The sequence below is a fragment of the Gallus gallus genome, chromosome 1, assembly GCF_016699485.2.
Source record: "Gallus gallus isolate bGalGal1 chromosome 1, bGalGal1.mat.broiler.GRCg7b, whole genome shotgun sequence".
NCBI lineage: Eukaryota > Metazoa > Chordata > Aves > Galliformes > Phasianidae > Gallus > Gallus gallus.
Genome location: NC_052532.1, coordinates 48,689,769 through 48,712,530, shown reverse-complemented (window position 1 = coordinate 48,712,530; position 22,762 = coordinate 48,689,769). Strand labels below are relative to the sequence as shown.

Below are 22,762 nucleotides of genomic sequence, written 5' to 3'. Positions count from 1 at the left end.
ATCCAATTCCTCTGCTTGCCTGCTGGCAGGGCGCCTGTTCCTTTCTTCTTATTATTACTATTTTATGGTTACTGTTAATATTTTATTTATTTATTTTTAGCATTCCTTTCCTCGCTCTCTTCCAACCACGCGGAGCGCTGCCCCCGGCGCCGCACCCACGGAGCCGCGAGGCTCAGCCCCGGCTCCGCATCCCGCACCTCTGCCCCACGCCCGGGCTCTCCCTTCGCCCCCGTTGGGCGTCGGAGGCTGAGTCCTCCCCCGGACGGCGGGGAGGGGTTCATCTCTCCTTCCCTCTCCCTCTTTCCTCCTCCTCTTCCTCCTTTTCTGCCCAAGCCGTGGTTTCTTTTTTTCTATTCCCCCCCCTCCCCACCATTTTCCGTGTGTGTATTTTATTCTTATTAAGCTGATTTATGAGTTTGCCTTTCTGCTTTCTTCACCTCCGGAGAAGCTTTTATGTTGCAGAGGATTTTTTTTAAAATATATTTTAGAGTGATGCTCTGCACGCTTCCCCCTCCCCGCCCCGTATCTCCTACCCTGGCAGTACCGGAGGAGAGGCAGAAGTTGGGCATGTCTGAGGCGGCTCAGCCTTGCAGGGAGAGAGGGGGGCAGTAGCTGCTCAGAGCAGCCCGGTGCTTGGAGAAGGATTTACCGGTATGTATGTGGGTCTGTGCTTTATGACAGCTGGAAGTATGATGGGAGGGGAAAGGGGGGGGGGGGGGGGGGGGGGGCGAAAGCCAACACAATACACCTGCGAGTTCATTAAATAAATGCCTGCAGAGCTATAAACCTGTCCGTGTATGCTGGAGGTGGAATTGGGGGTACGCCCCCAGTAACCCACTCCCCCCCCCCCCCAACATGGAAAAAAAGAAACCCAACCCCTAAAGAACCAATGGATGCATTCCCGGGGTGGGGGGGACGACGATGCGTGTGTCTGTGTGTGTGTGTGTGTGTGTGTGTGTTGGGAGGGGGATGGGGGTGAGGGGCGTAGAGCGATCCGGCCACGTTGCAGGTGAAGCGGCCCCCCGTCACAGCGCGTGTGCCCATTGAGGCGGGCAGCGGGGCCGGCAGCACTGCAGAGAGGTGGGCACGGCCCTCCGGGGGCTGGGCCTGGGGGTGGGCGCGATGCTGTGCGTGCGTGGGGAGGGGGCCGCGCCGAGCGGGGGGCGCGTTCGCTCGCTGCGATTCACATCGCGCTCGCTTTCCCGTCTCGTATGCATGCCTATTCCGGGGATGGTGTAGTCAGCCCGTAGCTGAATTATTTATAGACTCGTGCCAGCTGTTTTTTTTTTATTATTTTTGATTTTTTTTTTCCTGATTCCACTTGTGTGCGCCGTTGGGAAATGCGTTTTGCTTCCCTTTCTTCTCAATGTATGAATGTCTTTGTCGGGGAGCGGTTTTTATCCCCTTCAGACCCCTCTGATAGCGAATTGATGCTCGTTTTTCCCTTCAGGAAGGGGACGCTTTGAGGATAATCATGCTTCACAGAAGAACGGCACCGACCTCCAGTTGCTTTCAACACAACCTCCTCCACTAGGGCTCCGGGAGAGAGAAGAGGAGAGAAAATAATCGTAAGAATAATCACTAAAAGGCAAAAGGAATGCTTACTCTGGAACCTGCATTTGACGATCCTCACAGCTCGCGCTGAATCTCCTCTGAAGTGATGCTCTCCAGCTTTTGAATTTGCACCGCTTCAAGACGCAAGATTGCCACCAAGAATCCTCTGTTTGTTGTTTTTTTTTACAGCCAAATAGGATTTTTTTTAACTTGTTCCCCAACTTTTGCCCCCCCCCCTCCCCCGACCCTTATTCTTCTTATGTGGATATGCAAGCAAGAAGAGGAGCCTGGACATTCCCAACATGCTCTCTCCCTTGATCCGTCCGTCTAGAGGTTCTGCTTCTACAAACCGAGGTAGGGAATTTCCTGATGGTGCGTTCCTGGTGGCAGCCTGCTTTCTGCACGCAGCCATGCTCAGGGAAGACCACTCGCGGTAGAACAAAAGGCTCGGGGCTGCTGCTTGCAGAACCAGATAGAGCTCAGAAAGGAGGCAATGTTCACCAGACATGTTGATTCCCCCTTGGCTCCTCGGATGGGAGATGCAGGGAAGGCGGTAGGGATGCTCCCAGTTACATGCTGTGAATGTGAATGGGGGCTGGGAGGGGGGAAAGTCCCTTAGGAATTTTTTTTTTTTTGGGGTGGGGGGTTGTGTAGTTGGGATGCAGATTATGGGAGAAATAACGTGGTTTTGGCAAAGGGGGGAAATGACAGTTATTCCCATCCATCCATCTGCACATTGGCTCTTTTTTTCCGTTGGTCCAACAGCTCCGTGTCATGCCGCGATGTGAAAATGAGCTCCTTAGGAACAATGGTAGATAGAAACGTGCTCGTTATCAGATGGGTGCTGCATTACTCCAGACCCACTCTGGCCTCTCCATCGTGAGCGGCCTAATGCGGGGCTGGGGGCCGCCTCAGCACCGCGGCAGGAGCCCGCCCAGCGCTGGGCGAGTGCGGCTGCTCGCGTGGAGGTGGAGGGAGGGCTATTTTAAGTCCGAGCACGTCAGGAGTCTTCACCTGAATCTACGAGGCAACGTATTTGGGCAACTTCACGTGTTTTAATCGATTCACCGCATCCCTCCCCCCCCCCTGCTGTGGGCAGCCCCCTCCCCAGCCTGCTCGGCGGGGCTTGCAAAATGGCTATTGTGCATCCAGCCACCAATGCATCCCGAACATAGCATGCCATGTGAGCTTTTCCATAAGATGGTGGCAAGACAAAGGGAGCAGAGCGCCGGGGGGGTGCGGTGCATGCAGCCGCTGTGCCGCGCCCCGCTGAGAGCGCCGGCTGAGAGGTGCTGAGCGTGTTGGGTCTATTTTAAGCTTTGAGCAGCATGCGTGGGGCTGCACGCGCTCACGACAGGTTAGAGAAGGGGTGATGGGGCTGAGCTTTCCTCCTTCCCCCCCAATGATCCTCACCCTTGGCCCCGGTGTGGGCTCCCCACAACCCTCCTTCTGCTTGGCACCCTACACCAAATCCAGAGGCCTTCAGTGGGCGGGGGAGGCTCGCAGCAGGAGGAGCAGGATGAGGGAAGGGGCTGTATCCTGCAACCCCCTGCAGCCTTGCTGCTGTGGATGAGCTCGGGAGGGGGGGCCCAGCCCCATGGCACCCAGAGCGTTCTCACTCGCCTTGGTCCTTCCAGTGGCTTGTTTTTTCATTTTGGAGGGCTTTTGCTGGGCTATTGTTAAAAATGAAAAGCAGTTCTGTGTGGAGGGGCTGACAGCCACCTTCCCTGCCATATTCTGACTGTGCTTCTATAAATATCCAAGGCTTCCCAGGGTTTATCCGCGCCTGGATCCTCCCTGCCAGAGAGCTCCCTCCCTCTCCCTCCGCAAGTGGGAGTAGAAAGTTTACCTGCATGGGGAGAGGAGAGTGCATGGGAGCCTTTCTCCCACTTCTAGGAGGGATTTCTCAGGCCCTGCATCTTGTGCCTGTTGCTGGATACTCCCAGGACCCCAGCGCTGTCCACCTTGCTCAGGTCTTATTTCCCCATGACAGCCTCTAAAAGCACAAGCCCTGAGGGTGGAGGGGGATGCATCCCCATTCCTCAGTGAGCAGGGCCAGGAAAGGGGAGGGCAGATGCTGGGTATCCCCTGCTCTCCAGGGTGGTTGGCGGGGCAGGTTGCTGGGCTGGGCTGTGGGGTGCTGGATGCCTGCCACTGCCTGATGCCAGCTCTGCCTGAAGGCACTGGGCCCAGGTAGGTCCCATATATTACACCATGGCACTTCCCAGATGTGACCTGGTCCAGATTTGAATGCAGGTAGTGTTGGAGAAGGCTCTTATTGCTCTGCTGCTCATGGGGGCAGGAAATGTGGGCCCACATCCTCACCCCCATTTACCTCTCAGTCAATCTTGCTGCTACTTTCGCTTAGGATTTTTTTCCTCATTTTCCGTGCAAGCTTCAGCATGGGCAAAAGGCGGCACCCTCTGCTGTTGCCTCACACCGCCAAGCATAGCCACCTCCAGGGGAGTGCAAGCATTGCATGGAGGTGGCTGTTTCCCTTTTGGGCGCACAGGAGGGACTGGGTACGCAGCACCTCAAGCTCTTAGGTTCTCAGTGCTGCCCCACTGTTCAATCCCTAGGGATGCGAGGTGACCTGGTGTGCCCCAGCTGCAGTTCCCAGGAGCGCAGCCGTCATGCGTAGGTGTGAGGTGCTCTGTATGTGTGGGTATGGGCAATTTGCAAATGCTCGCCCACGCCCCCCCCCCCCTCAAAGCAGCAGCAGTTCTTTCTGCCTCCACATCTCCTGGTTCTCTCTAGTCCCAGTGTGCGCTAGCATGTCTCCCAGTACCGGGCATGGGTGTCAGGGGATTGGCAGAGGGTGGAATGGACACACAGCATGGGGTGAGGAGACCCGCTTCAGCTTTCGCTCAGCTCTGCCTTGGTGGGCGGAGGTGAATTTCAACAGGGAGAAGGAAAGAAGCACGGCCAGAGCTCCTGCTCCTCTTCCTGGGGATGCTGGGCTGTGCCCTGGTGATGCACACCAGCCCATCTCAGCATGCTTGGATCTTGGTGCCTCTTGTGATCCCTTTGTCAGTGAAACTACAGCTGGGCAAAGGAAGGTGTCAGGAGCAGTCCCTGCCGTCCTCCTCTGGGCAGTATTTTTGGGATACCTGTATTGATGGCTGGGTTTTGCATTGTGTCTGCACATGCAAGAGCATCATAAAGATGGAAAATGCAGAGAAGGGATAAAAATCCTAATTCTTCATCCTCATCTGCTCTTTGATCTGTTTCATGCTCATTTTGGATTATCAGTGGCCTCTATATAAAACTCTTATCAACCAACAAACCAGCGTCCAATGCCCAACCTCTTGCCTACAGAGGGAGAAAGTTGCAGTGTTCAGTTTCGTATTTCATCTGCTGCTGGAGCTGAGGTGGGCTTATTCCTCATGCTTAGTTTGAAGGAGGGCAGGTAGATGCCAGTTCCAGTGCTGGAGCCTTTCTGCGTTAGCGCATGGAAGTGTGCTTGGACTCCCATGCTGGACACTCACTACCTGGGCTGGCACCAGGATTTGGTGCTTTAGCATTTGTTGTCTCTGCAGTAACATGTGGGAGGTCTGGATTTGATTCCAAGTACTGTTCTCTTATAACCCCCAAGCTGGCAGAAGATGAGAGAACTGTATAGACAGCACTGTTTGCCTCTGCAATGGGCTCTATTCCCTCCTGCCATCTTTTAGTCCTTAAGATGCACAAAAGCTGCCTGTGAGATGATCCAGTCTGAGGGCTGTTCTCTAGAGGTTCAACCTACGTGAACTTCAGGGATGCCAGAGCCCCACTCTGCCCATACTCCCTTTCTCAGCATGGTGTGGTGGGCAGCATAGAAGTCATCTTGTAGCTGGAGCATATAGGATAGAATATCCCGAGTTGGAAGAGACGCGTAAGGATCATTGAGGCTTACACCAAAAAGTGCCTTCACACGTTGAACTCAATTTATCACAAATGGATCAGTTAATAGAAGAGATGGCTCTGCGTACTGGACGTTATACAGTGGGATGCTGGTAGCGTCCCCTCTGTCTGACACCTGGGCTCCAGGATTGCCTGACTCTCCTGTGATCCACCTATGAGATATATATTGAGATATTTTCTATCTCGATATCAAGCTTATACTTGAGATAGAAAAGCAGGCAGTGGATGGGTGAAACATGGATAGTATTATCTGCTGTTACTCTGACCTGTCCCCTACCCACCCATCCACAAGATTTCATCATGAAAACAACTCTCTCAAGTAGTGGCTTCGCTGCAGTCAGACAGACCTAGCTACTGCCCTGGGTAAGATGAAGCAGTTTGGTGACAGCAGTGGTGACGTATGTAGAAGAACTAGAGGAAAATAAGAGACTTAAAGCTAAGCATGGTCGTCCTGCAATCATTACTTTCTTCCTTCCTCTTGTGTTCCTGCTTCAGCTAAGTGCGTCACTATGGGAACGTCAAAGATAATTTCTCCAACCACCAAGGGGACTCCAGCACCCCTCTAGTGCATCTGCCTTGCTCCTCTGCACATCAGAAGACTGGAGAGTAGGTTCTGGGCGGGTATGGATTGGCACTTATTCTGGAAAATTCAGTGGCGTGGTGCTAACTGGGAGTCAGGACCTGGATGGGCTAAATGCCTCAACTATGTTTTTGTTTCGGGGGGAAAAAAAACACCACCAAACAATCTAAACCAACCCACCCCTTATAGTTAAAGAGCTCATGGCTGCCATGAGGTACAACCCGCTGGCTCCCCGCTAGAGCTGTGTATTGGCATGTGAATGGGTGTGTGTAAAAGTCGACCAAGAGTGTGTCCATGTGCCTTAGGTCACCTACAGAGAAAAATGCATCCCTGTGGGCTCTGAAACCAAGGTGTGACACTAGGCAGTGCCTGTCATCAAGTCAATTCAAACCATGGCTAATTTGGATCTCTCAAGGCTATTCTGCTCTTTGTTTAGCATTTGGTTTTTGTAGAAGCAGGAGAGAAAGCACTGAGCAGGAGAGACTGGCTTTGGTTTCACTAATTTATGCTCTATATGTGCTTAACGTGTGAGGAATAAAAATACTACTTTCTCTGTACTCGGGGCTACTAAGACAGGAGAGAGCGGAAGGGAGTGTTCTCTGGAACTCATGGCCAGCCAGTGCTTCCTAGCACAGGGGGTATTTGGAGATTGTGAGATAAGGTATGCTGGATGGATCAATCTCCTTTCTCACACAATCAAAGACTGTGTTTTGGAGCAAAAAAATACATATGGATTGATTAAACTTGTGGCAAAAAAGAAAAAAGGAGAAATTATGAATGAGAGTGTAGTTACTGGCTTAAGATGAAGGGATATGATGTTGAGACGTCTGCAGCGTTCACTCCTTATTCTCTATCCTCATGCTCAAGAAAGGTTCAAAACTGCAAAGAGCTGCTGAGTGTGGCCGAGGTGAAGTGCTGGGTTTCCAGCTGTGAATATTGAGGATGCTTCTCTATTCCCAGAGCACATACAGTGTCACTAATATCACTGTATGTGTGATTGTGCTTAAACACCTACAGGGAAGAATCACTTTAAAGGGAAAAATGAGAATATGATCTTCATGGTGTGTTTGGTGGCATGTCCTTCCTGACTGCCACTAAAACAGGCATGGGGCTCCATCAGTTTATCTGACCTGGATAAGCCATAAGCTAATGTTCTGTTGTTCTTACTCATCCCTGGCATGTTAGGCACACAAGACCTTGCGTCCAATTGATTCTCCAGGTGGTGAACATAAGAGACACCTCTGAAAGTAGCAGTCAGCTACACACAGCCAAAAGTGATAGAGGCTGTCTAGTTGTGAGAGGGAAACAGTTCATGCTTAATGTACTCCTAGCATTCATTTGAACCACCAATCAAAAAATGAATCACTCCACTTACTGCCATCCTCCACTGAACCTTCTCCTCAGCCCATGCATGAGCTTTGTATGCAATCATTAGTACAAAATAGTGAAATAATGTCTAATGTCTAGTTAGAGATGTGGTTAAGCCTCACTTAGATAACTGCATTCTGTATGGGGGCTGCACTTCTGAGAGAGGGAAGGACTTGGGAGGGTGTGGGGGAGTGAACAAAGGCAACGATCGCAGATCAGAGAAAAGAAGACGGGTAAAGAAAAGTTGGAAGAGCCTCAGGCCTGGAGAAAAAACAGCTGTGGGTGGATGCCTAACTGTCTGCATATACATAAAAGACCATTACAGAAAGAGGACAGGGGCCAATTATTCTCATTAGTCACTGAGGATAGATTGAGAAATAAATGAATATAAGATGAAGCAGAGAGAATAGAGATTAAACATCAAATTAAATGTTTACTGCAAGAATGGTTTAGGTGATAGCGGAAGATGCTGATAAATGTGGCAGGATGGCTCTGACTGAAGCTATTTAAAGCTGGATGTAGATGCTGAAATATCAGGTTTGTATCTAATAAAGCCTGCCTCAGGTGAACTATAGATCATAATATTTGCGTGCCTAACCAAGCAACTTTAGAAGAAAGTTAATGAGGTCAATCTGTTTAGAGTGCAGAAGACAGGGACCGACAGTCCAATTTGTGGAAATGTTCCCCACGTGATTGGATCTAGCCCCATTGCTTTAAATCTCATTTGGTACATGTAGGAGTCTGTATAATGGTGTTGAATGGTGCCATGGCTTGAGCTCTGCTCGGAGTGTGAAACAGAAACTCCCTAAAGAGGTCCAGTTTTCCAAATCTCTGGTATCTTGCGATAGCATGTCCTGACTTGGGGAAGAACTAGAACTCCAGGATAGAAGTCTTTGCAGGACGGACTTACAAACGTGTTCTGTGTAAGTGATGTTTTAGCACTTGCAGGTACAATCCTTGAATCCTGCAATAATATGGGCTCTTCTAGACTGAGATTGCGTCCCTTTCAGTAGGAAACTTCACCCATCTGTAGCCATTGCTTTCAAGTTTTTACACCAGCACAGTATCTGAATATGTCATGTGCCCAAACCAGATACTGCAAGGGGAGGTGTTGTATGTTACAGCATGCTGAAGAACATGAAAACACATACCATTTCATTATATTCTTTTGTCTTGCAAAATGAGCTACAGTTTAAAGGTGCCTCATCCTCATCACTTTTACTGCTTCTGGAGGATAATTTAAGAATCTGGGGATCTGTAAGCATAGTGGTTTCTGAGAATCATCACTTCATTCAAGCTGTTCTCCACAGCTGTGTCTCTCTACGCTCTGAGTTGGAGAAACTACCTGTGTAGAGTTGGAGTTTGAATGGAAGGTTTTATTAATAGGTTCAGGGAGTGGTCTCCTCACTTTGAATCATTAGAGATCGTCTTGCAGGTAGTTGAGAAGGCTGAAGGTGCTGTTTTGAGACTGTGAATTTGGCCAACACTGGAGAACTGTGCTATATGACCTTAAGCCTATTCCAGTTCATAACCTACTGCACATCAGTGGAAAGGGGTAATGAGGTACAGAACCCACCCCCCCCCCTTTTTTTTTTTTAAGCAGAGCATCAAGTCCATAACTTTTTTCTGTATTGGTACCTAGGACAAGCTCAAACTCAGATGGAAGAAATGACATGTTGAACTGTCTTTTTTATTATACTCGGATTGAACGTTTTATTTTTCATCTCTTTTTCTAATCTCTTTGGTAGGGTTGCCATGCACTGTTGAGAAACTAGAATACACAGCTCTTTCTTATGGATGTATTTATTATTTCTTGTCAAGCATGACCTCTGAAGAATTTGGAGGATTTTGCAAATGGCAACCAATACGAAAATTAGAAATTCAGTATTTCTAAACAGACCAGAAGATGAGATGATTTCTAGGAGCCAAATGAGACAGATAAGGTTTTGTGTCATGAACCTGCTGATAATTTACTAGCACAACTGCCATGTCCTACATCACAGCTGATTGCCTAATAAACAGCAAATTGTTTTCAGCTGATAGACATAATAGCCTAATGATATCCGGAGGCAGCTGTGACTGTGTATTGCCTCCAGCTGTTGGCCATGAGCAGGATACAGTGGATACGGGTAAGAGGTAAATATCAAAATCTGCTGTTGTGGTCTCCTATGACAAAGGATTGTGTTTCCCTCTGTTGTACGGGACCTCTGCTGCACAAGCATCTCGTGCTGGGAATAAGGTCCTGGAAGTGGATGGTGGAAGATCTTCTAGGAGCCTAAAGCTGGCTCTGATTCTGAGGATAATCCTGGATCTTCGGTGTCTGGGGTCAGATGCTTTTGAAGTCAGAGTGGTGAGAAGGGTGGCTCCATTGATGTGTGGAAGGGAGTAGGTATGCTGACAGCTGCTCCAGGAGGAGGATGGAGAAAGGGTTGCTGCTTTGCATGTCTTTGTGCCAGGTAACGTAGGATATTGATTAAATGTATGCGACTGGTTTGCTGGTGAATTTTCATCACTGAACTCTGATAATAAATGCATTTGAAGTGCATTGTGGCAAAGGAAACGTGCAACAGTGCACTAGCTCGCAGCTACTTGCACTTAAGCATACACTTGCTTGGGAAGCATAGAGGAAGGATTTGTACATCCCTGCGCCCCTCCCTCTCCTCTGTATTTCTCTGGTGTCACTGCCTGCTGTAGTCAGTGGCCTGAGCATCTCAGGGGAGATTCCCTCATGTCAGACGTGTTTCAGCAGAGTCAGGCTGAAACATCAGAGCCTGACAATCCCCAAGGGAGAGGCTAATGAAAGCGACAGGATGACATAATCTGTTCTCTTTGTCTCTCCTCTCCAGTGCTTCACATTTTCGGTGCACCTTGAAATTTTCCTCAAATTTATTACTGAAGAAGCAAATATTAGCTGAGGACCTGCTGGAAAACTAATGCCTTCTATTTTGTGATGTTGGCCCACAGTGTCAGAGGCAGGTGATGGTGAGGTTGGTAGTAGAGGTCTAACCTCCCTGAAATATCCCATTACATTTTGTTACAGTGTGACAGATGGCAGCAGAGGGGCATTCTGACAAAATGGCGTCTGACATGGAAGCATGCATGAAGCAAAGCTTTGTCGCTGAGTCACTCCATGTGGAAAAAATGGCACTCGCTGGCATTCATTGACACTCACCAAATGTTTATGGAGACCAAATAGCGGATGTTGCATAGTGTGGTGGTGGATGGTGCATTTCAGCAGTGATGACAGTGGGTCACCTCTACTGGTGCTGATTTTTATGAGTGTGTCATGCAGGCTCTCGTGCATTGTTGGTGAAAAAGCATAGCTAATGGTGGTGCCTGTGTTGAAAAATACTGTTCTGTAGCTGAGAATTTGCTGTATCAAATAGTGTTACTGTGCTCTTTGTAACTGGTGTAGTTTCCATGGAAATAAATAGGAGGCGTTACTTTTGGAGTGACCCACATGTATAATCAAAATTGCAAAGTTAGTGTCCTGAAACCTTGAAAGTTGAAGTATAAAAGCAGCTTGGATGTGATCTGAGGTACCACATATTCAAGTACGCTAGGAGGAAGCTTTTAAATCTCCTTCTGGAAGTAGCAAAGTGGTAAATGCCACAGAAGCATAAATGGGATCTTGGAAACGACATTATGATCGTTTCATTATGTGATGGAGGGCCCGTGTGCTAAACAGGAGGAGATAAAAGCTAAGTAGCTTAGAAAAATAAGATAGCTGTGGGATGGCTGCTTTGAAAGACAGTGACTCTCACAGAAGGCTCTCTGAATCTCTGGTTTGGAAGTTTTGTGAACTTTCAAACCAGGGATTCAGAGAGAACTGTTAAGACTCATGCTTCATCCCCTTTTAATTTGAATGATTTCAATGGAAAGCAATGGGGCTAAAAGGCTCTTTGAACCACAGAGACCGGAGAACTTAGCAGGAGCCGAATGCCTGTGCCTCAGCACGCTCTGAAGCAGGAGCTGTGTGCCCACAGCAGGCATCTGACTTGAGCAACTCTGTGCAATGCATTGATGTCTCTCTCTCTCTCTATCTCTCTCTCTCTCTATATATATATATAAATATATACATATATATCAGAAACTAGGAGGGACACGATAGGAGATCATTGTTGGTTAGCAGCATACCTCACCTAATTTCTCTCACACTTCTCTGTTAGGACGTTAAGTTGAAATCGTGTTCTGGCTGTTCCTTGATCACCGCTTGTTGGAAAGAGCCCTGATTTCAGCTTATGATGTCAGAGGTGGTGATTAAGGTTTTTGACAGGAGAGATTTGTAATGGAGCAAATGTACCAGGAAATGGATTGATTGCCCCACCAAAATAAATATCAATTGCATAGATCTTGCTAGTTCTGAGCTGAAATTAACTTGATCAGTAAGCAGAAAAGTAACTAGGTTTTGGGTGACGCATTCCTGTTCTGCGTACCTTGGAGTGGGGACTTGTTCTAGTCAGCATGAGGGCCTGGGCTCCTGGGTCCTCTGCAGTAATGCTTTCTCAGTTGGAGCTTTTCCAGTTGGAGCCGTTCTACTTTATATAAATGCCTATTCATTGTGCTGGAGTGGGAGTGCTCTAACGACTGGGCTGTGGAGGTATTCTGTTTCTTTGGCCTGGTATAAAGTAATTACTTTATATAAAGGAAAATGACTTAAGCATGAAAGAAATGGAGAAGCAGTTTCCATAGCCCAGAGGCTGTGGAGTCCTCTGAGATATGGGAGACCCAGGAGCTAATTATTCCTCCAAACTAGCAGTGAAGGTTTCTTCTTGTTCTGCTTTGGATAGATTTATATTTCCCAGTGACAGAAAGATGTTTCTTTTTACATCCAGCTCTAGTGCTAACTCCAGGTGGGAGAAAATGTGATAGGAGGAGGTGAATTCCTATGGGACCTGATCCTCAAGCAATTGCTCTTAAACAAAGAATGAGGGATGAGAACTACAGAGACTCTGTGACAGGAAACTGGAGTTATTGAAGAATTTTCTGTGATGTGCAGGCAGCTCTTTAGAGTTGTCTCTAGATCTTTAAAATCACTTGGGATTTTCATTCCTGCAGTTTGTATCCCTTGGTGTATCCCCTCTTGTCGTTCGCTATACACTGGCTTTTATAAGCTTGGTGAGATGTTTGACTTCTATATGGAGAGGGAAAGTGTTTGCAAAAGCTAACACTAGCTGTGGGGGACTTGCTTCCAGAGGATCTCCACTGAGTCAGTGGAGAAAGAGGGAGTTCCTTTGAAGAGCAGAAGCCCAGTGGATGTGCTCCAGGTTCCCTTTTGGAGAAGCTATCTCTCTCTTGATGACAAAGGTAACCTATATAGATGAGCTTCCTAAAGTTCTTTAAGTCAATAGTTTGTCCTGTGTGTGTGTGTACATGCTAAGGATGTTCTAGATGGGGGCTGGAAGAGACAGAAACTGTACTGTCCTTGCATCACTCAGTTTGGAACAGTCAGGAGCTAGGAGGAACACAGTCTCCTGATCCTGGGCTGTCTGCCGTTTAGTTTTTTCACTGTAGGAAAATTGGCTACTTGATAGTCCATCTCTTTTTGAACGCAAAGGTCTGGAGGTTACCCGATCTCATTCTGGTGTAAATGGTTCCCAAATGTGATTTGAATTTGCAAGAAACAATGATATCCATGTAGCTGATTCAGTCCACACAGCCCCTACATTATTTCTGGACTCCTCAGTCCTCGATTTCAAGCCATAGAGTAGCAAGTTGGCAGAAGAGCTTCCTTAACATGACCAGGTATCATAGGGCTGGTCCTTGGCGCCTGGCAGAGAACTGTCACTCAGGATGCTGCAGGTTAAGGAGGGATGGCCAGGGTTTACTTCCATCTATAGCCAATGCTTTCCAGGAGAGAATTGGTGTAAGAACAGCATTTAATCATGCATCTTTGTACATGTCTGTCTGCATAAATTTAGAGGTGGTGCCCATTTCTACCAAGGCAGATGTTTAATAAGAAATATTGCTTGCACGATGAAGCATAAAAATGAAATGAAACAGAAACAGAAAAGCTCAAACGGAGCTAAAGTTTGCCCTAGCTGTCTAACTGGAACTTCTTAAGTGCAAAGGCTAATACAGATGTCCATGCATCTTCTCTGAATTAATTGTCTTCCTTAATAGCGTAGTTCGTCAACTGTGGCAGAACAAATTGTGATGTGTACCTACACAAGTGTTTAGCTGCAGATCAGAAATGGGACCTGGTGTCCCTTTGAAGTTGGACAGAATCCTAGCATTGGCTCTCCTGAGGACTGGGCCAATTTTGGATGTCTCTGTGGTACTAGATGTAATTACTTTATTTTATTTTTAATCAGCTTCATTTCAAAATATTATTGTTTATAAGCTTGTTTTTCTTTTTTCATCTGAAGAGCATCTTAGCTATGGAGGTACTGTCTAGGTTGTTATTTTGATGCCTATAATGAATGCTGTATAAATTCTTCATGTTACCTACATACAGTGGCTGCTACTTTTTGTGTTTGCATTTGATGATTTCCTTTTTTTTGAAGCATTAAATGACATGATATTTAGCAATACCAACCGATTCATCAGTGTTTCTTTTGCTGTATAAATTTTCAGGTATTTTCAGGACACCCTAATGTATTGCTTTTCCTGCAGAATAAAATGGCAGTAAGTATAGAATCTGGTTGAGATTCAGTGTGGGGATAAGATTAAGTTGTGTCATGTTTCCTTCCCCAAATCCTCATGGACTATGTCTGGAGGAGAAAAATCAATGACTCTCTGGTAAGAACTGCATAAAATAGCTGCATTTGGCATCTCTGTTTTTTTCATTTGAATAGAAATTGAGACTTTTAAAGCAGCTTAATGGTATTTTCTTATAATCTGAATGAATTTGAAAGAGTAATATAAGAAAGTGTTTTAAAAATTGCAAAACAAAGCTTGCTGAAAAATCAATAGAACTTGATTTTACCATCAGACATCCAGAAGGAGCGAAAAAGAAACGGTTAAAGACCTGGATTTCATTTAAAACTTATCTTCTTTCTTATAGGATGTATGAATATTCAATGAATTTAAAGAAAATGGCAGAAAGTGTTTGGTCCAGTGCTCCTGGATAACTTACACGTTCTTTAGGTATTGCCTGTGGTTTAGAGAGGTTTATATACAAAAGACTCAAACTGTGGCATTACTGAAATGACACACTTATTACACCAGCTAAAGACATGTTTAACTTGGATAAAAACACCTAGAGATAGTCCACTCAGTGAAAGGGCAGCATAGCAGTGCAGAGAGGGCAAATTTCATTTAGAAGCAGCAGTTTAAGTTGTGCCTCTTAACCTAGCTGGAAATGAGGCATTATATGTACATTCATATCAGTAAGCATAAAAACATAGTGGGAATAGCTGTGCAACCTCAAGCGCTACTTGCAGTGCACTGACTGTATGGAGTTCTTTGGTGCAAAACCAGAGGGCTTAGGGAAGTTGTAACTGAGAGTTTTTTCATTGCTTGCTAGAGCAGGATGGTAAGAGCTGTGCTAAGATTTTTCTTGGCCATAGTCAGCTACCAAGAGGCTGAAGCCAAGCTGACCTTCTCCATCCTGACTGAGCTGGTCTAGTATATGCTGATCAGCATTTGGCATTAAGTGCCCATCCTTGGTCTGTGCCAGTAGACACAATCAGGTACATTGGCTGGAGTTCCTCTTCTCTAGATGTATGCATAGGTCTAGTCTCTCTTCTGGGCTAAAAGTATCCATAGTTCCTCTGAGCTAACCTCCTCCAAAGAGGACCCACTATCTTCACATAAGTGCAAACTGTAGAGCTGAGAGTGATGTGTACATGCATATGTGCCATTTTGTACTTTCAAACATCCAAGGAATCGGTACTCTTTGTAGCTTTGTACCTTTGTCCTGTCCACTTCATCTTCCCTCTTCTGAAATGGATTCTGTTATTTGTAGCTAAGATCTTTGTGGTGGTGCTAAATGCTATCATAAATCCAGCCAATTCACACGCTCTGCAGCTTTTCAAGTGATTTGAGTTGTGCTGAGTCTCTTCCCTCACTCCTTTCTCTTGGCAGATAAGACTGAGAAATTAAGCAAAAGACCTTCTCCTGCTGCAGATCAGGAGGAATTGGGCTGACATGGGTCATGAGAAGAGGTGGTGGCAGATTTATGCACCTCCTTGGGCTTTCACTACTAGTAAATTGCACTCTGATCCTGGGAAAGCCTGGACCATGAGGGACTGAGAGAACTGGGTTATAAATTTCCCTGCACTACCAGTACGTGTTCATGGGAGAAGGCAGGAGGGAGAGTTGACAGTGCTTTATTTTCCCCAGTTTTGTGGGGTGGAAAAGGCTGGTGCTACATTCTCAAAGTGGATAGAGGTCTCCCTGCACCTCGGGCCCAGAGGAGAGGGGCAGCAGCAAGGACCACCCTTCCTCCCTCTGCTCCCTCCTCCCTCCCCCCCCAACCCCAGCCTCATTTAGAAACAGCTGAGCTGCAGCTGCCTTGTGGCCAGAGGAAGCAGGGTTGTGCTGAGCACTGTCTCCCCCACTGTGCTGAACAGCTGCAGAGGTGATGCATCAGTGCTGCTGGGGGTGGGCTCTCCATCCACCTCTGACCCTGAATTGTTCCACCTTCTCCTTGCTTCTCCATCATCTTTTCTCACTCCCTTCAGGCTGGACAAACTGAGTTTGGTGGCATTACTGCCTGCTTGAGGTCAGGACAGCCCTGTAGTGCCATTGCAGGCAATGGGAATAGCTGGGGCTGGTGCGCTAAGTTGCCTGTTTCTACCTCAGTGCCCTTGAACTAGTTTGTTGTTGTTGGATACTCTGGTGTCTAGAGTGGGAGGAGGAATGAGATCTAGAGATTTTAGAGGAACAGAGTTTGGAGAAGTGGGAAGGCTTTTCTCTTCTGAATCCTAGAAAGTTTCATTTGTACCTGGCTCCTGTATTGGAACAGACTGCCTAGAGAGGTTGTGGAGTTGTCTTCTCTGGAGGTATTCAAACCTTACCTGGATCTTTCCTCTGTAACCTACTGTAGGGAACCTACTTCAGCAGGTGGAATTGACTGTGTGATTTCCAGCAGTCCCTTCCAACCCCTGTGATTCTGTTCACTCCCCTGTTCTTGGGCAGCATCTGGGGTGATGTGTGCAAATGTGATGTCTTTGGAGATGCCTTCAACCCCAGTCTTTGGGATGAAGGAGAAAGGGGAGCCTCAAGAGCACTCGTCAGGAATTGAAGATGCTGTGCTGCTTTGAGGGTGTATACTGTGGAAGGCAGTGTTTCTCCATGGCAGTGGCACATTTGGGTGATGATTAACCCATAGGCTGCCCAGTCCTTGCAGCTGCACTAAGGGCTTTGCATGGCTCTCCAGGAGTCACCATTTTCTCTGTAAGCAGTGGGGCCTGATACAAAACCATAACGTGGCAACACAAGGCTGATAGGCTCCCAAAGCCCAGATGCAGCATCTGAAAACCCTATGGCAGTTTTCATTGACGAGCTGAGGAGTGGTGTGTGAGAAACCCATAATGTCTTGTGAATTTAGGGATGTGTCTTGACTTAACTCTGATGACAAACTCTGTGACTTTCCTTTGTGAGAGCATTTTCATTGGAAATCAAAGAGATTTGAGATATATAGCTGGCTAAGCAGTCATACCTCAGAATAGGATTTGGGGATTAGCAGAGTGGATAATAAATTGAATAGTAGGAGTTAAAATCAGATTGCACTTGTAAAGAAAGCAGAGACGAAAGGTACACCCCTGGAAAGCAGTAATGCCAGAAATGACGACAGGGTTACACTGGTGAGTAGATGAGATATGGGCTCACAATACAATGCGGCAGCAAAGCAGCAGATGTGGTTTCTGGATTGCATAAACAGAACTGTTACATCTTGGAGCAAAGAAGTATTTTCTGCATGTTTCTATTAGTATTTTCTTCATCTGCCTGGTCTGAGTGTACCTCTGCTATCGAGTTCATTTCTGGAGAACTCAGTGCCCCAAAGATGGCAGCAAATTAGAACAAATTCAGTGAAGCAACAAAAATGATTAAGATGCTGGAGGGATTGATCTAAGAGGGGAGATTAAAGAAACTAATTACATTTAGCTTGGCCAAATGACAATTAAAAGGGAGATGTGATGACTGCCTTAAAGTGTGTGCTTAAGAATGTAAACAGTGAAGGGAGGGAGAATGCGAAGAATTGTGGAGCACTGCTGGTTCGATGCCCGGGTTGCGCTGTGCGAAGGATGAGCGGGACCGGAGGAGAAGGAGCCGTAAGGAAACGATAGGAGAGCGATCGCCAGGAGTGCTGAACGGACAGCGCCGTCCCTGCTGGGAAACGGAAAGCGCCGCTGCTCCGTGGGAAGCGATGGCTCTCCCTGAACGAAAGCAGCCCTGGGATCTTTGCTCGGAGAAACATCTCAAATTTGTCAGTAGAGGAGGGGAAGGGATGCGGTGTTCCCACAGCAGTCCTCCCATCTGATTTGCAGGATATGGGGAAAAACTGCCCGCACGTCCTTTTGACTGTGATCACGCAGTGCTGCATTCACATTGGGGTGTGGTTGCTTTAATAAAAGCTTGGAGGGCTTTTAGGGGCTGGAGGGGTGCAAGCAAAGGGGTAGGGGTGAATGCCATCAGGCACCTGTAAGAAAGGCAGAGAGAGCCTGGTGCATTCTGGCCTGGGGAATGACAGCTGTGGGTGGAAACCTGGCTGTCGGCAATCTGAAAAGGACTGCTATAAAAAGAGGACAGGGGCCAATTATTCTCTTTAGCTACCAAGGACAGATCTGGAAGTAAGTGGGCCCTTAGCTGAAGCTGAGAAAATTCACATTTGCATGACGGAGAAGGCAAAGTGTTGGGTGGAAGGAGGCTGCAAGGGTGTGTGGGAATTGCATGACTGTAGATACTAGGGTGACATTAGACACCCGCTTACCAGGGGATGACACTGGCATCGGGAAGTCAATCTCATTTTAGCAAGGGGGGGTGGGGGTGGAGGGGCAAAACAGCTGCTCTGACACAGAGAGCTCATCTAATTTCTGTGATTTCAGAGTATTTAAAGGGCTTTTGGGCTTGTAAACAAGCCAGTGATGTGGTACTTTTGTTTTGCAGGTTATTTGTTTAGGACTTGTTGGCTAATGCTTGTGCTTAATTGTATTTTCTTTTTTTTTCTTTTTTCTTTTGGTGATTTATCTGTTTCAATGCTTCCTTATGCAGTGGAGAGAAATACACACTGAGAAATACACGAAACAACCAAGCATATTAAAAAATAAGAAGCTAGTTCTAGCAGAGCATGGATTAGCTGGTGTTTGTTTTTTTTTTTCCTTTTTGTTGTAGACCTTTTTTGAGGTATGAATTAACTTAATTAGGTGTTTTTTTTTTTTTTTTAGTCCTTGTGCAGTATTATATCTTCTCATTTTGACAAGCCCAGGAAAATATCAAGAAACAAAAGCTATTCTCATGGTTTCTTATCAAGTTTTATCCAAGACACCCTGCATGTTTTCTCGGAGATGGTCCATTTTCAGACACCAGGAGGATATTGCACACCTGGAAACATTAATTTCATGAGCTGCTTTTAAGAGTGAGCAGTAGGGCATCTCTGAGGGAATAAAGAGGTGGGGATGAGAAGAAGAGCTGTGCATCTGCACAGCCTCTCAGCTGGTGGTTCCAGTTTCTCTGGGTAGAGAGCTCTGTAAGCCTGATGTGAAGAACATCATGAATTTATTCTTTTGTGATTTCCGATTGGAAGGCTGTTTGTAAAATAAATGTTTCAGCTTAGGTCCATGTGTGACAGCAACTGTGTCCCAATGACACTGCTAGTTCCTGGGCAATTTTAAGGAGTTCAAAGGGTCACAGAGTCTCAGGATCAGAGAAACAGGTTTTTGCTGTAAACTCAGAACACCTTTTGAAGGCAAAAGCTGAAATGCTGCAGGCAGGTGGGGTCATGCTGTCTTACAGAGAAGACTAAGCTTGTGGTGTGGATAGGAGACAGGTCAGAGCGATCCCATATTTGACTTCTCCCTGGATTATTTGTGACTCTTATTTAGTTAGTAAACAGCTATGGTCATTAAACGCATTTCTTTTCCCTGTCCCAGCAGTTACTTCCTGAAGTAGTTCAGTGCCCTGGTGGTTTTGTGCAAGCCCACCGTTGCTGCTGCTGGCTACAGACAGCCTGTCAGACCATCGAGTGGTGTGGCTGCAATGCAGACACCTCTCCTCATGCCCCTTCAGCTGCAGGCAGCAGCCTTCAGTGAGCAGTGAAAGCTGGGGGTGGCTGTGCGTAAAGCCATGGCATCGAGGTTTGTCAGTGCCCAAGTCACCCAGTACGTGTTCATCTGTGGGTTGGAGTGATGGGTGTGCACACCATGACTGTGTTCTGCAGTTGCTCTTTCTTTTGTGTTGGAGAGGTCTGTGGGACTTTGGAGCTGATGATGCCATAAATAAGTACTTTTTACTTGGTCTTGACTTTCAGAACTCTATCCTTGGCATTCTTCACTGATTTTGCACTTAGTAAAAGAAATGAAGAACAAAAAAGCACTTCACAAAGCATATGCTGATGAAATCAGCTCCTTGAACAGCTGTGACAGGGACAGAGTAGCAACCAGAAATACAGACAGGGAACTATGATGAGGGATTTGTGCTGGTGAATACTGTTCTGTGATGAGTCCCTGGTCCGGCAAGCTCTAAGCCTGGGGATATTACCACCAGTGCTGTTACTTTCAAAATCCACATCCCAGGCTCCTCAGACTCAGCAGCCAGTGTTAGATCTGCACATGTCCTGCATGATATGGGATTTTGGTTACAGTCACATTTTGTTGTTCTCTGTGGAACAAGCGTACAATATATTGTTTTTCCCCGCATTTTTGTAATGACTTTTTATGTTTTCAACTATCTATAAGTATATCTATTATGTTTTGGAAGGAAGCTGCTGGATTTGCACAGCTCATGACTTATCAGTACCAATGCAATGTCTGCCCTTGTAGGGTCTTTACAAAGTACTACACCTGTGTTGCTGGTGTGCTGGGTGATGGTGGAGAATGTGGTCTGGGTATCTCTATATGCAATCTACTTTGTAAAGCTTAAAATGTTACGCTATATTTAGAAATAGTGAAAACTTCATTCTAGAAATGAGTCTGTATAGGATAGCAGAGCTACTGCCAATGCAGCCACTGTGGAGGCTGTGTGAGCAGGAGCTGCAGTGGGTGTGCAAATGCACACACATGTGCCCCTGCTAGCAGCTGGCTGTCCCCTTGGTGTACTGCACTATGTGCAAATGATGCTTCCTGCCCCCAACAGCTCCCTACCTGCATGCATTCCACCAGCGCTGCTTTGCTGGCATGTGCTGGCATTAGGTGGCAAGAATGTAGGACGTTCTGACCTGCTTCCTACCCGACAGACGGCAGCTGATTGCTGGAGGCAACCGTTAGTTTACTCCAGATTGGCTTCAGGGATTACATGTGGAGAAGCGCAGGCCATTAGAGCTTCAGCGTCAGTGTGACCATGCTGCTCTGGGACTTTACAGTGCTAGAGAGGCATGAACTGCATTGTATGAGATCTCTGAGCAGCATCTTGTCATTGCTGAAGAACACACTCATTACACCCACCTTCCATGTGTCTCTAAGCTTGCAGCGGAACCAAAGTACGTGAACTGTATCATTCCTGTACCCCCTTTCTGCTCCTTTTTAATATCTGTCAACAATTTTTTTCCTGCGTGGTGCTGCAGGTTGGGAAGGCTGATGGCAGCCAAGGTGAATCACTCACCACATGTTGATGTATTTGCTTTACCTGTTGCTCTGTAGAAGCCTGCAATCCCGACGGTGAAGCTTTAACGGCTCCCTGCCAATCAGATTAAATATTTAGTAGCAATAGGTTCTGGGCATCACATTCCTGACAGTGTGTTTTCATGCATCATTTGCTGTAAACGTTGGGAGATTTTTAGCTACAGCTTGCAAAGCAACTGCCTCTCTGCTATGTCTCTTGTCTTTATCTCCTATTTTCACTGCCCCTCTGACTTTTCACCTTTACTCTTAGCTTTGCTTTCTTTGCCCTGCTGTCTCCTCCCCCTTGACTTTTCCTCTCTTTGATCCTCGAGTCCATGAGAACAGCAGCTGGAATGGTTGTCAGCATGTGGTCAAGGAATGGAGGCACCAATGGTATTCCCACCTCCTCAGAAAAGCTCCTGTGACCAGAGCAGGCTGCTGGTCTCTTTTGGGCAGTGGTCACCCTTGAGCAAGGCAAGCACCCTGAGGACAAGGAAAAGAAAACCCTCTCTTTCATTCCACTTTCCATTGTGCAGCTCTTCATGTATCAGCTGGTTTGGTGCTGTTACTGTTGGGTCACCTCTTTCAGTCCATTTCTGGACTGAAATCATTTTCAGGAGAAGAAGCAATGGGCTCAGTCATCCAATGATGGTCATCCATCCCCATGGGGTTGCCTTGTTTCACTAGCTGTGGTCTTGCAGCAGATGTCTGTGTCAGCTGCGATGATGCAACTGGCAGAAACCCTTGGTTGATCAAGACTATCAAGAACAGAAATCCAATCAAGTTGTGTGGGGGAAGAAAAAACAAAGATACCTCTAGTTGAGGTTTCTGTGTGATTGTATTTTCCATGCTGGCGCAGTGCTGTCTGATGGAACTCAGAAAGCAGTACAAAGGTGCAGGGACCTTCCACTGATTCCTACAGTATGTTGGACAGCCAAAGGTTTCATGTGGACAAAGTACAGTTGCCTGGCAGTCATATGAATTTTCAGGTGTGGTGCCTAAGGTAGTGGCCCTTTAGAGGAGCTGTTTGAAACCAGGATGAACACCAGTGCTAGCAGTGGTTCTGAGCTGATACTGGGATGGAGAGGTAGTCTACTGGTCTAGTGATCTCCATAGGCTTGTGCTCTGCATATCTTATGTTGCAGAGCCCTCTTGAGAGCTTGCTCTCCTACTTTCACCTATTGCTTGAAGTGTTCTAATGTTGTTCATATGGTTTGACTCATTATCCTACTTCCTTTGCTGGTATATGCATCTTTTTTTCTATTCTTGTTATAAAACATTCTCCCTGCCTGAATGTGTCTTTGTAGCCCCAGGGCTGCTGGTGCACCCAGCAGCCTGGCAAAGAAGGCCTGTGATTCTTACTGCCTGTGTGACTGCTGCTCCACACCCCTGTGTCCTCACCTCTGGTGCCCAGTGCTGACTGCTCCATAGGTCCTGTATAGCCAGTCCAGGAGACTTCTACTAGTGCTAGTGACAAGTTTTCCATGAGGGTTTCTCTTCCTATTGTAACAAATCTCCAGCCATCCGGTGAAGCATCATGCTCTTCACGTTTCTGTTGGTGTGGGATGGATTCTCTGTTCATACCAACGTTGCTGTTGCACCAGGTGACCATTTAAGCAGAAGGAAGAGGAGAGCGTGCCCATCAGGTCAGAGT

General features: G+C 46.8%; 1 protein-coding gene across 2 annotated transcripts in view; it reads left to right on the top strand.

Annotated features, from left to right (window-relative positions):
- The first annotated feature begins 618 nt into the window (after positions 1-618).
- GRIN2B (glutamate ionotropic receptor NMDA type subunit 2B) overlaps positions 619-22,762 on the top strand; it is a 214,578-nt gene continuing 192,434 nt past the window's right edge. The window contains exons 1-2 of one of the 2 annotated variants that reach the window (XM_040668418.2): positions 619-651; positions 1,451-1,908. The gene's annotated coding sequence lies outside the window, so the exon portion shown is untranslated. Of the gene's footprint in view, positions 652-1,027; positions 1,369-1,450; positions 1,909-22,762 lie in introns of those variants that run through there. The other variant, XM_046914933.1, reaches the window with a different exon arrangement.